Source organism: Acomys minous (genome assembly GCF_964271855.1).
Source record: "Acomys minous genome assembly, chromosome: 8".
NCBI lineage: Eukaryota > Metazoa > Chordata > Mammalia > Rodentia > Muridae > Acomys > Acomys minous.
The window spans coordinates 94,859,840-94,872,859 of NC_140489.1; the positions used below are offsets into that span (position 1 = coordinate 94,859,840).

The 13,020-nt window shown below is 39.9% G+C and overlaps 1 pseudogene across 1 annotated transcript; it reads left to right on the forward strand.

Annotated features, from left to right (window-relative positions):
• The first annotated feature begins 1,388 nt into the window (after positions 1 to 1,388).
• On the forward strand, positions 1,389 to 3,391 carry LOC311602918 (kinetochore protein NDC80 homolog; annotated as a pseudogene). The gene has a single exon. The product of its transcript is annotated as a kinetochore protein NDC80 homolog (transcript).
• Positions 3,392 to 13,020: the final 9,629 nt, after the last annotated feature.

Below are 13,020 nucleotides of genomic sequence, written 5' to 3' on the forward strand. Positions count from 1 at the left end.
GCATGAAACCACAGAGCCAAGACTTCCACTTAATGACAAAGTATTTGAGCTAGAATATATGAAAGATGCCTTTTTACTTTGGTTAATGGGGCTCATCTTTTGAAATCATGATGAAATGGGCATAGAATTCATAAGTTGTAAAGCCGTAGACATAGGCTCTGCCTGTATTTAATAATCCAGGGCTTGGTCTATCTGTGTGAAAGGAGACTATATGTGAACAATGTCATCCTATCCCAGCCCACTCTGCTATGTAAAGGCAAGGACTTATAATCTGACAGTCACAGACAGTGGTCCCTTCACAAAAGTCAGCTCTTATATGGAATCAGTGATCACTGTTTTCCATATGAACTTTGGGAAGTGTCTTATTATTTCAGTGATGAGCTATATATTCTTGACTTATCTATGTCATCTAGGTAGTCTAGAACCCTGTCCACTGGCTGGGCTGCCTCCTGAGGGGTTCACTTCTTTAGTTGTAAACAGATATTCAAACCACAGTGAACTTGCATGTATAGTTAATCTCCTTTTAGCCCTCTGTTTCCAGAGAAGGTATAGTCTCTTCTATTTAGCTACTTCTCTCAGACTTACTGTATATGAGTGGATTTCTTCCAATAGTGGCAATGGGTAGCAATATCCCAACTCTAGAATATTTGCCCAAAGTCTAGATTCCCTTGTTTCTTACTTGAGCTCTGCACAAGGAGATTAGGACCACTCTTCTTCCTGCACTCCTACTGCCATCTGGACTCCTCAGCTATGCCTGCCACTTGGAAACAGGCTCTTCCTCAGTTTTGGTGTTTTTGATATTCTCACTGTCCTTTTTGCGTTAGATCTATGACATGATACTGTAATAGTCTAATGCCTGGTGCACTGGAAAGTCCACTTCTGTGCTATCACTCTTCCTGTTCAGAACTGCTGAGAAGCAGCCTAGCCCAAGCTGTCCTGGCTAAGATGCCATCAATATAACAAATATTTCCTTAGTACTACTTTCTAATATATCTGTTTCAGACTTGGAGAAGCTGAGAACTATAAGTTTAAATATGCTGACTTTAAGTGAGTGAATAAAGGTATTTCATGATGATTGTCTAATCTCACAGAATAGCTAAAGCAATGCATCATCAATGCAACTGCCATATTAGTTCAGGATGATCCAAAGGTGAGATGGTTTCATCCTTAGAAGTAACTCATACTGCTCTACAGACATACCTTCTGTATGCTCATCTTCTTCCCCAATTTATAGTCCTAGTGATAAGACTTGTAAAAACCTGGAGTGTCAGAGTTTTTATTCAGCATGCTGGTCCAAAGAAGTTATTGATCTTATAAATAGAAATCCGATTCAAACCGCCCTTCATCGGGCCCAGATGGAAGTTGTTGTTGTTTTGGCGACTGTTTTTCCTTTGTAGTTGTGCAGTTTACTGGAAGTCGGGTGCTGGGTCTCATCTAGACGCCAGGAGGAAGGCTGTAAGCATGAAGCGTGGTTTGGTTTCCACCGGTGGTGCTGGCTGCCTCTCTATGCAGGAGTTAAGATCCCTGGACCTCAATAAACCAGGCCTTCATACCCCTCAAACCAAAAAGAGATTAACGTTTGGAAAGCTGAGTACACACAAACCTACATCTGAAAGAAAAGTCTCAATAGTTGGAAAAGGGACTAGCAGACATGGATCCAGGAATAGTCAACTTGGTATATTTTCCAGTTCTGAAAAAATCAAGGACTCAAGACCACTTAATGACAAAGCATTCATTCAGCAGTGTATTCGACAGCTCTATGAGTTTCTTACAGAGAATGGCTATGTATACAGTGTATCCAGGAAGTCTCTTCAAGCTCCATCTACCAAAGATTTCCTAAAGATCTTCACCTTTCTTTTTGGCTTTCTGTGCTCATCATACAAACTTCCTGTTACAAAATTCGAAGAAGAGGTCCCAAGAAATTTTAAAGACCTTGGGTATCCCTTTGCACTGTCCAAGAGTTCCATGTACACGGTGGGAGCCCCTCACACCTGGACTCACATCATGGCAGCCTTGGTGTGGCTAATAGACTGCATCAAGATTCATACTGCCATGAAAGAGAGCTCACCTTTACACGGTGATGGGCAGCCTTGGGGAGAAGAAACTGAAGATGGAATTATACATAATAAGGTGTTTCTGGACTACACCATAAAGTGCTATGAGAGCTTCATGTCCGGGGCCGACAGCTTTGAAGGGATAAAGGTGGAGCAGCAGTTGAAGCTGAAGGATTTGCATAAGGTAGATGGGTCCAAGCTGGAATCATTAGCAGCAGAAAACAAAGTGCTAAATGAACAGAATGCAAGACTGGAGCAAGAAAGAGAAAAAACTGAATCGTCTGGTATCATTGAAGAAACTGAGAGCTTCCTTACAAGCAATCAGATGTTCAAAAGTATAAAGCATACATGAGCAATTTGGAGTCTCATTCATCCATTCTGGACCAGAAATTGAGTGGCCTTAATGAAGAAATTAGTAGAGTAGACTAGAATGTGAAACAATAAAGCAGGAAAACACTCGACTACAGACTATTGTTGAAAACCAGAAGTACTTAGTTGCTGACATTGAGAGAATAAATCATGGGGAAAAAAACCCAAAACAAATTGCAACAGACCATTAATAAATTAACCAAAAACCTGGAGGCTGAACAACAACAAATGTGGAATGAGGAATTAAAATACACCAGAGGCAAAGAGGCTATTGAAGCACAGTTAGCAGAGTACCACAAGCTGGCCAGAAAACTAAAGCTTATCCCCAAAGGTGCTGAGGATTCCAAAGGCTATGACTTCAAAATTAAGTTTAATCCAGAGGCTGGTGCCAAATGCCTTGTCAAATACACGGTGCAAGTGTATTTGCCTCTCAAAGAACCCTTGCGTGAAAGTGAAGAAGAAATTAACAGAGCTCTATATAAAAAGATGAGTCCGGAGGATGCTTTAACTGAGCACCATGAAGACAGAAAGCAAGAGAACTGTGAGGCTGCTGAAGGAGGAGGTGCAGAAGCTGGATGGTCTCTACCAACAGACGATTAAGGAAGCTGAGGAAGAAGAGAAGTGTGCCAGCGAGCTTGAGTCCCCGGAAAAACACAAGCACCTGCTGGAGAGTGCCGTGAACGAGGGCCTCAGCGAAGCCATGCGTGATGTGGACTCTGTGCAGTGGGAATACCAATTAGTTGTGCAAACCACAACTGAAGAAAGGAGAGATGTGGGAAATAACCTGCAGCGGCTTCTAGGGATGGTTGCTACACATGTAGGGTCTTTGGAGAAACATCTTGAAGAACAGATCGGTAAAGCTGACAAGGAGTATGAGGCATGCATGTCTGAAGATCTCTTGGGAAATATCAGAGATTGCAGGGAAGTATAAGAATAACGCTGCCCTATTTAAGGCTCCTGGTGAATGAAGATTAAATTAATGGTGGTTATCTTGTATCTTTTGTTGACATAGCATAAGTTGAAAATATTTACCCCCAAATTATGGCAATGTGATAGATTAACCTTTTAGATGTAACAGACACGTTAATAAAGTACATTAGTAAACTGGGAAAAAAAAGAAATAGAAAAACCTATCTTGGACTGGGGAGATAACTCAGTTTGTAAGGTGCTTGTCCAACAAGCTCAAAGCCCTAAACTGGACTTAGAAGAGCAAGCCTATAGTTTTATCATTTGGGAAACAGATAGAAAAATCAGAAGTTGCTACTTGAGACCCTGTCTCGAAAACAACAAAACAAAACAAAACAAAAAAACAACAAACAAGCAAGCAAAAAAAAAAAAACCAAGAAATAAAGTAAAATAAAATTTAAAAAGACCCTTATCAAAGTCACATGGCCACAAGTCCTGGTGTTACCTGCTCTCCTGCCCACTCACCCCTCCCCACAACTCCTCAGTATCTTTGTCATATCAATACACACATGACCTCTTGAATGTGAAAATATTTTATATCCGAAGACATTAGGGAATAAGATTCTGCAGGCAGTTTTAAGAAATTTTATTTCAGTTGATTAGGATATTTAGACATAATGCATCCCGTTTATGCTTGAAAAGTCTGTCAGCGCCCAAAGCCCAGCGAGTACACTGTGTTCTCTGAGCTAGCACACTGCTGCTGTAGTCTATTTAAAAGTTTTGGCAAGTCAGTGAAAAACTCATTGAAAGCTTTCCTAGCTCTTTACTCATCAGGGAAAATTGTATCAGGCTCATAAAAGAACCCCAGATCAATGCTAGCATCCTCAGCATACTTATAATTTTATGGTAGGCACAACAAGCACAGAGGCCATGTCTTAAACTATTGCTACACACTAGAGCAGTGGTTCTCAACCTTTCTAAATCTACCACCCTTTAATACAGTTCCTCATGTTGTGGTGACCCCCCACCACCAACCAGAAATTTATTTTGTTGCTTCTTCATTACTGTAGTTTTGTTACTGGTTACTCTTATTAATCCTGATATGCAACACCTGTGAAAGCATTGTTTAACCCAAAGGGGTTGCAACCCACAGGTTGAGAACCACTGCACTAGCCATTTCACTGATTTGGGGTATGGGGTATTTCAGTTGCCCTTAGTCTTAGCCAGGTGTGGTGGCACATGCCTTTAGCCCCACCACTAGGGAGGCAGAGGCAGGTGGGTCGCTGTGAATTTGAGGCCAGCCTGGTCTACAAAGTGAGTTCAGGACTGCCAAGGCTACACAGAGAAACCCTGTCTTGAAAAACAAACCAACCAAACAAAACAATGAAGCCAAAACAACACAAAAAGAATAGGCATTTGGGGTGAATCTCAGCTTACTGTGTACTGGGACTACATTCAAATGCTACCATACCTGTGAATATATGAATTAGAAAAACATCAACATAAGATTCTAATTTCCTATTTAAAAGTATTACAGATGACAGGATCCAACCTTACTCTTACCCTTTGTGATCATAGAGTTCCAAAAGAGAAAATTATAAATGATTTTAAAGTCTTTAATGAATAGGTTAAAAATTGCCTACTTTTGTGTAAAAAATTTAAACACAAATTGTACTATATTTGGATATTTATTGAAGAACTATGAATTGCTGATTTCAGTTCTGAAGCCAACTTTCCACGGTACACCATGAGATTTGTATATTTGTGTTTGAGATTTGAATATTACCCAATCTTTGTCTTTTCCTGGGCTCCTTAATGCATGGCACAGATAGCATAGAAGTTGGCAAAAGGAGGAGGGAAAAAGTTTATGTACTGTTCTCTAGGTTCTGGAGAGCTACTGTTCGAGTCTCAGGATCTTCAGGCATGGCCAGCAGCAGACATGTTTGCCCACCCAAAGCACAGTGTGGCTAAGGTCAGGTTGTTCTGACCTTATTGATGTTAAGGGCAATTTCTCTTCTCTTTTGTACCCTGGGACCTAAGCTGTAGATAATCTTAGTATCTACTAATATCAGAGGTTGAGACAATTTTTGTGTTACCTTGACTGAGCTGAGGGTTACCTAGACTCCTGATAAACATTATTTCTGGGGGAAGGGGTACATGCAAATATGTTCCTAGATGAGACAAGAAATCACAAAAGCAGAATGAGTAAAAATACTCTGGAATATGAAATCCAATCATTTTAGGACCTGAGGAGAGCAAAACATATCTGGATATTACTTTCTTGCTGCTGTAACAAAAGCAACCTAAGGAAGGTAGGTTTGTTTTGACTCACAGTTCTACAGTACAGTCCATCAGCCCTGGGAAGATTGGCAGCAGGAATGAGAGGCTGCTGATCATGTTGTATCTGCAGGAAGCAGACTGGATTTTCCCTTTTTCCTTCATCAGCCATTTCCCCCTATGGGGTAGTGCCATCTACGCTCAAGGTAGTTCTCAATGACACCCCATACACACACTTAGAAGGCTGTCAAATACAAATAGGCAAAACATCAAGGATGTAACATTTATATAATTCCTGATTGTGCCATGGTTCTTCTTGCTATAGGTAATCTATTATATATAAGTATGATAATATAAATGTATATGTAAGAAAACAAAATAAAAAGAAATGCATTTCTATGGTAACTTTAAATCCAGTTGGCTTGACGTTGATGTTAGCCTGTTTCAGGAAGGGACGCTAGTTTTTTCTATCCCCCCCTCTTTCCCTATCCATCTATCTATCTATCTATCTATCTATCTATCTATCATCCATCTTTCCATCATCATCATCTAACTACATATAATCTATCTCCCTATCTATTCATCTATCTGTGTAACCTATCATCTAATCATCTGTCTTCAATCTACCTATCATCTATCTACCTACCTATCTACCCAATCTATCATCTATCTGTTCTATTACATAGTTTATGTATTCATCTATCTACCTTCCTAACCCATGCTGTCTGTCTCTGTCTCTGTCTCTGTCTGCCTCTGACATAGACATATTCCTAGTTTCAGAATTTTGACCTTGGACTAAAACTACACAGTCAGTTTTTCTGGGTTTCATGCTGTCAGGTTGCTGGTTGTGGGACTTCCCAGCCTCCAAAATGGTAGAAATCTATCCTTTTTAATGATTCTCATTCTTTAACTGGTTTTTGTTTTGAGAAAGAATTCTATATGGGTGAGACTGGCTTCAATTTTACCATATAGCTGAGGATGACTTTCCTTATCCACCTGTTTCTACCTCACAAATACAAATACTAGAATTTCCAGTGTGTACTACATGCCTTGACAATGAATTATTTTCTATATATCTATACTTAGACAGAAAGAGACAGAAACTCTGTTAGTTCTATTTCTCTTAACTAGTATAAGACTACATTAGCATTGTCTTTCTTTCTTTCTTTCTTTTTCTTTTTTTTTTTTTTTTTTTGAGACAGAGTTTCTCTGTGTAGCCTTGACTGTCCTGGACCCGTTTTTGTAGACCAGGCTGGCCTCAAACTCACAGCAATCCACCTGCCTCTGCCTCCCAAGTGCTGAGATTAAACGTGTGCCACCGCAGCCTGACTAGTATTGTCTTTCTGATATTTCAGCCTCCAAAGCCCAGTACATATAATTCTCAGTTGGCTTGAAATATTTATTTTTGCTTCTGTTTTTCTGTCTATGAACCTGAGATGCTGTAACAACGAAACTATTCATATTAGTTATAAGGTATATTAGTTGTTTTTCTCATTTCTGTGACCAAAAATCAGCCTTGGCTATATAGTGACATCTTTATTAAAAATAAATTAGAATATTCACATACTTACTGAAAGGGCAGTCCTAAACTTTGTAAAATGTGATTCAGTTAACAACTGAAAAGTAACATGAATTTCTTAAAATTTTTTTATTGATTCTTTGTGACTTTTTTACCATGCACCCCATTTCCACTCACCTCATCGTCCCTTCACTCTTGCAACTCCCCCCCACAAGACAAAATACAATTGAAAATAAAATTTAAAACAAAACAGAAAGAATAGGCATTTGTGATTGCTCCTGAAAAATGAAAGTAAAAAAAACCTGAAGTTTTAAAAGTCTGAAATGGCTTGCTGAGACAGTGTATCTAAAAAGATTTGGAATTGGTACTCCCTGTAAAGAGCAGTGTCAGGAGCCATCACAAGATATTACTGCAGTAAAGTTTGCATATATGCACTAGTGCAGTGTTTCTTGTGCTCACAGGACATACTGTCTTTCTTTTTCATCCAGAAGGCTAGGGGAGCTAGCAGGGCAGAATTCACTCAGGTACCAATTATCTGACAATGCTGTCCTGAGAGTGCTGGCCATGAAGGAGAGGATGCTAGGGCTTCTGAAAGCAGAGCCACACTGGATGGTAATTGGGAGTATACATCAAGAGTCCCAACCTCTCCATCTTTAAACTACTCCCTTTCTGACGGAGGACATCTGCCTTAGACAATGTTCTATTGATGTGAAGACACACCATGACTGAGGAAACTGTTATGAAAGAAAACACTTAAGTGAGGGCTTATAATTCCAAAGAGTCAGTCTGTTATCATCTCGTTGGGGGACATGGTGGCACGCATTGCATTAGAGCAGCAGCTGAGAGCTAAATCCTGATCTGTAGACATCAGATGTAGAGAAACACTGGGCCTTGTGTGAATGTCTTGCAATCCTACCTCACTTACACACTTCCTCAAACAAGGCCACACCTTCTAATCCTTCTCAAATAGTTCCATTTCCTGGTGACTAAGCATTCAAATATATGAGCCTATGGGAGCCATTCTTATTTAAAATACCACAGCATCTATCCAATTGTCTTATGAAAGATTTTTTTTTTGTCACTAGATGGGCAAGACATTTGCTGTTAGAACAATCCATCCATTATCCTTGACCCATAATATGATAGTTTTATCATTTCAGGATATAACTTAAAATCTCTGACTTTTACTTTTTTTTCTGCAGAGTTTTCCCCAGTGGAGTTGAAAGCATAGACCATGACCAGTTTCCTGGGCATGGGTGCCTACAGTGTGGTATGCGCTTGACCAGCAATCTCTCGTCACCTCTTTCTCAGGAACAACCTTTGAATTACCCTTCCATGCATTGGTTCTGTCACACTTGACACTCCATTTTCTTTCTCAAAATTATAGCTAAACTCCAGACTTGACCTTTCCATGGCTTCTCCCCTTCCAGGCATCCCAAATGTCAGGAATTTGATTAAGAATGTTTACTTGGGACATACAAAATTCAACAGTAGAATAGTTGGTTTTTCTACTTACTATTTAAGGCACGAGGATTCTGTGGAAGAGCTCTAAGTTCTAACTGGGAAAGATGTGAGGCAAGTGAGTTGCAAGGGATGTCCTGAAGGAAGCAAGCCCAGCAGCTTTCCCACAGTGTAAAGTGAACGGAAATGCAAAGGGACACATATTTTCTGAAACAAGTTGCTGCTTCCTCAGCCAGGGATCCTAAGCCACAGCCCCACTGTTAAAAAGCACAGCAAAGGTATCGTATTTCCAAACAGCCTCCTTCTCAGGAGCAAGGAAGCTGGCTTGATTGCCATCAATATGATCAATAGATGCAATTATGGAGTCAGGACTTGAGACCCAGGCTCTAAGCTTCTCACCAAAATGCAACCTGTCAATGAGTACCAGGCACCAGGAGAACATTCTGTTGTGTTTTAGTTTGTTAAGTTGGTTCCTATTTAATTCTTCTATTCCAGAGGATTTAATCTCATTATCACCAATGGTGGTGGCTTACAAACAGAATTCTTTAATTCTACTTTTTTTTTTCTTTTCCATCTCACGCACTGCCTTATTATGGTTATATTTTACTCTTTATCCTTTAACATAAGATAAAGAGTTATCTTTAAATTCTGTTAGATCTCAAATGGATATGTGAGATTAAATAAACCATATTTAAATGACAAACTTTCTAACTGATCTAGCTTTGCAAAGTACCAAGTTAAGTTTTTGTTCTTAAAAATCACTACATTCCTTCAACCTTTCAGTTCATTGACATTCGTGGAACATTTCCTGGGGATGTGGACTTGTCTGTCTTATGCATTCTACTCTAAAAGTGCTTATAGCCACACAGCAAAAGAAAAAGGCGCCAAGAGAATCATTAGAGATTACTCCCTGGTTAACAACACTTCCTGATCTTCAAGAGAATGGGGTTCAGTTCCCAGAACCCATATTGGGAGCTCAGAGCCACCTGTAATTCCACCTTCCAGGAATCTCAGCCCCTCCACTGGCCCACATGGGCTTCAACACACATGTGGTATATGCTTATACCAACAGAAACATACATGTAAAATTTTTAATAAGGAAGACATAAAGGGAACAAGGGGTACACTCTCCACATAAGGCCTTGTCTAGAACCTGAATATTTATGGATGTAATGGTGAAATCAGCACTTGGTGGTCAAAATATGCAGTAGGATTTGCTAACTAGAACTATCACTTTAATTAAAGCTATCCAGACTCTTCGGAGTTCCAGGGGAAGTAGGGAAACAAGAATGGATTGATAGATATATGCTGATGATGCTGCAGAAACAGATGAAAACATTCCCAAAGCCACCTCCTAACTCACGGTATGTTTGTCCTTTAAACCCATTTTTAGGGGGATCTCATTTAATGTTTCTGTGGAATAACTATATATTTTTGCTTATGAGCCTAGCCTTTAACAGCTGAGCCATCTCTCCAGCCCTGAGAAACCATATAAAATTGGTCAGTGTCAAAAGGCCAGCCCTCCGAGAGTGAGCAAGTGTAAAAAGCAGAGAGAGAGAGAGAAACAGTTGATGGCATGACCTAGATTTGGGTTAGGAGGAAGCCATAGTTAGGCCTCCCACTCGTATGCAGCACCACTTACCCTCACACCCCTAATGCTTTCTTGTATCTTCTTCCCATTAGGATGGCTATTTTATGCTGGGGGAAGGAAAGCTATGATTAAAAAGAGGAGAACTACAGTAATTTCAGAAGTATTTTTCCAAGAAGAAGAAGGCAAAAGGATAATAACCATGTCCCATGTTCTATTTTAATGCCTAGTACTCCCTCACAAGCTAGGTTTTAAAGATGCCTTCTGAACACAACTGAGTGACAAAGCTATGTGATGAAGGGTAAGTCTATTTACTCATAATCCTCAGATTCTCCTGAAGCCTCAGGGAGTGAGCCAACACAATGATTGGTGGAGCCAGTCTTCAGGTTTTCTGAGATCACATGGCACCTGGGCTGCCGATGTCTTGTCCGTGTGATGGCTGTGATGTCATGTACACGTGGGACAGTTGCCAATAGGCAACTTGAAAATGAAGCACCTTTGCTCCTGTGGAAATGAGTATACTTTTTATCATTAAGATCTGGCCTGCAGTGAATGATGCAGAGCAATAATCTAATGGTGGGATAACTTCTCTCCTGTCAGAAATCCTGCTGAATTTTGAGGGGAATTTCATGTGTCACCCTGACTGCAGCAAGCAGGAGCTGCCCCAGTGTCCACGGAACAGATCTCCAATACCCATTGCTTACTTCCTGCAGTGAAAATCCAGAGTAACCACACATAAATTGGATAATGCTTTCCTTAGGAAACTGCTTTATCACCTCTCATGATAGATAAGATTAATTTTTACCCAATCAAGGAAAATTACCAGGTAGAAAGATGACATTTATGAAACACAGAGAAAGAAAATCATTTTTTGTACTATTGAAGTGTGATTGAGAGCACTTAAAATATATATTTCTGTCTTAAATGTTGAAGTATCCTTTCTATATTAATCTAATTTATTTTAACTTACCATTGTATTGGATTTATTTCTCCCTTTATTCCTGATAACCCACACTATTGCCACTAGTTTAGAAAATAACCACTGGCTTCATTTGGTGCATGGCAGTCAACAAGAACACTTTTTAAATATATATATCAGAGGAGACCTATCTCATTCTAGTCTCTTAAGTAGAAATTTATTTAGGATAGGAGTCACTCATAAGCACTATGCTCAAATAAGAGCAGGCAATATAGAATCCACCTGTCCCTATATCTGTAGGGCTTCCCTTGATATCCCTGTCGATGTTTTTCTATCACGTTGTTAATGCTTTGAATGTACTTACATCCTCTTTATTGAAATTCCACACCTGTGCACACCCTTTCCTCTGGTAAACAACCACCTTTAGAGCGAATTTTCTTTTGGTGAAAATGTTATTTATACTGCCCTTCCTGGAGTCTATAAAGGTTTATATGGTATAGGCCCCATTACACCCATTTTGCTCAGTAAATCCTTGCATTTATTGGATTGTAACCAGTACAACCCTTTCATTGTCTATCCCATGAATAGTTCTTGGAATATAAAGAGAAGTCCCCAAAATGGCCTGTGTGGTTAATAAAACTACTAACATTATAGCAAAAATATTAGCAGAAATCAATCTAGAGATGTGTGAATTAGGGCCACAGTTTTCCAAAATAGAACTACAACAGGGTATTTGTTGCTAAAGCATAATCTTGGTTGTCAACAATTTCCTGGTATGTGTTCCCTCAACGTGTCAGATTTTAGCCATACTATTGATTGTCAAATTAATGATTTAAGGAAAGAGAGAGACCAAATCTCTCAAGTGACCTTTGAATGGCTGTCCCAGTTAAGATGGCTTTTCCCTTTCTTTGGTCTTCTATTAGCAATTCTTACAATTCTTTTATGCTTGACTGTATTGATTAGACAAGCCATAGAGACAATGCACTCAACCTTGGCCACTGTTTTTTTTTTTCTTTAAAAAATTAGAAGGGAGGAGATGTTGGGCGTGCAACACAAAGGTCCTTGTGCCCACAGATCTCCAGAGAAATCAAGACTATTAAGCATACAAGATTGCCTTTCCATTGGAAAGATGAAAAAGCTGTTCTTCCATACATAAAGCTGGGAGCTGGAAGTGATGAACAGCTTGGTGATCTGCGTTATTTGGTGGACTGGGCCGTATCATGCTCCTACAACCAAGACTGGAAGTGGCTAGTAACATAAATGACCTTTACAGTCAGGGGCTCTCGAAGCTGCCACAACCAAGACCAGAGGTGGGTAATAGCCAAAATGACCTCTACATGCTATCTGTATGACTAAGACCGAGCCAGACCCTTCCTTAGGCCCTTAAACTAGTCCGCGTAGCCTGTCTCTGGAACCAGTCTTCTTGGAAGAGATAACATGTACTCTGAATCGAGTTTTGATGTAATTATGCTTCTTTGAGCATAGTGGATAGTATTACACCGGGAAACATTTTTCCAAATTAATTTGTTGGGAATAACCACCTGGGATCCGACTCCCTGAAGTCTTAATCCAGGCTGATGAAGTCAATCTAAACTGAGTTTTCATTCTCATCTCTTCAGGGTTTGCTTTCCTGCCTGCCTGACACTTGTAGAGGCAGACACCCCTCAGTCACCGTCCCCGTTCAAGTGCACAGAACTCTATGGGCTTAATGTGTGGTAACTCCAAGTTAAGTCTGAAATCTGAGTACAGTCTTCGTTTTCCCTTGCTTAGTCACTGCATCTGCCCTTTTTGCTCAAACTTGTCAAAGATTCAGGAAGGTTATTTGTTCCCCTCAAGTGTTTCAGCTGCTACCCCCAGAAAATGAAAGTTTCTCACTGGTTGTACAGATCTAGTGACACTGTCAAATTACTTAATAATTTACTTGCTT